This window comes from Hyaena hyaena, unplaced genomic scaffold (assembly GCF_003009895.1).
Source record: "Hyaena hyaena isolate Hyena2069 unplaced genomic scaffold, ASM300989v1 scaffold_335, whole genome shotgun sequence".
NCBI classification, from domain to species: Eukaryota; Metazoa; Chordata; class Mammalia; order Carnivora; family Hyaenidae; genus Hyaena; species Hyaena hyaena.
The window spans coordinates 1,311,545-1,312,828 of record NW_024080968.1 but is presented as its reverse complement, the minus strand read 5'-3'; the positions used below and the strand labels follow the sequence as shown (position 1 = coordinate 1,312,828).

The window sequence follows — 1,284 nt, the reverse complement described above, 5'->3', positions numbered from 1 at the left end:
CCCCCCTCCCCTCTCCGCTGGCCACCCCCTCCCCCCCCGCCCCGCGTGCCCCCGCTGGTCACACCTTGCCCGTGCCCTCCCCCCTGGCCATCCCCTTCCCGCACCCACAGTCAGAGCCCGATGAGAAGGCCACCCGAGTCAGCGCACCCCGAGGGTGTTTCCCGAGCCGGAGGCAGACCCCTGTCTGGCCAGTGTCCGCCAGCTCGGCCTCACCCTGTTCCCCCGGAGCCTGTGACTGTCTGACCCTCTGCCCTCCCCCGGGGCCTGCGTGGTCTTAGGCGGTGCGCTGACCCAGAGTGAAGTCCTGCAGTGAGAAAGCCGTCCTTACAACACTGGCCTTGATACCAAGACTTCACGAGCAGAGTCTCTGCTAGGTGCCCTCCAGACTCTCGCCCCTCCCTAACATGTGCCAGTCACCTAGACAGAGCCGCGGGCCCTGCGGGCAGGACGTCTCAGTCTGTTTCCTCTGCTGCTACCTGGTCCGGGAGACAAGCTTTGGTGTATACAGTTGTCGCGGCTGCGCCCGTTGCTTGGCACATAAGCGAAGCGCTGCTATTATGAGTATGTCTGGGTGCACAGGGACAGGAGGAGGGAACGCCGTCAAGCAAGGTGCTGGGGCACCGTGGGGGCGTGCAGGTGTGCGTGTGTGCATGTGTGCGTGTGTGCATGTGTGCGAGCATGCAAGTGTGCATGTGTGCAGGTATGTGAGCGTGCATGTGTGTTAGCGTGCATGTGTGCATGTGTGCGTGTGTGGAGGTGTGTGAGCATGCATGTGTGTGAGCGTGCAGGTGTGTGAGTGTGCAGGTGTGCGAGCGTGCAGGTGTGTGTGGGTGCGGGGCCGGAGCTCCTCTGTGTCATGATGTAGAGTTTGGATTTCAATATGTCGGCCTATGATACCCAGTGTTTTCAGTATTAGTCCCTTAGGGGCGCCTTGGGTGGCTCAGTTGGTTAAGTGTCCGATGTCGGCTCAGGTCACGATCTCATAGTTCATGGGCTCAAGCCCCTCATCACGCTCTGTGCTGACAGCTCAGAGCCTGGAGCCTGCTTCGGATTCTATGTGTGTCTCTCTCTGCCCCTCCCTCCTTGCGCTCTGTCTCTCTCTCAAAAACGAATAAATGTTTTTATTTTTTTTTAAATTTATTTTATTTATTTTTTTTAGATGTTCTATTTATTTCTAGGAGAGAGAGAGACAGTGTGAGCAGGGGAGGGTCAGAGAGAGGGAGTCACAGACTGAAACAGGCTCCAGGCTCTGAGCTGGCAGTCAGCACAGAGCCCAACGCGGGG

At 58.4% G+C, this 1,284-nt stretch overlaps 1 protein-coding gene across 1 annotated transcript in view; it reads right to left on the bottom strand.

The window, feature by feature from the left end:
• EYA2 (EYA transcriptional coactivator and phosphatase 2) overlaps positions 1-1,284 on the bottom strand; it is a 268,108-nt gene that overhangs the window by 1,337 nt on the left and 265,487 nt on the right. The gene's annotated exons all lie outside the window — the stretch shown is intronic.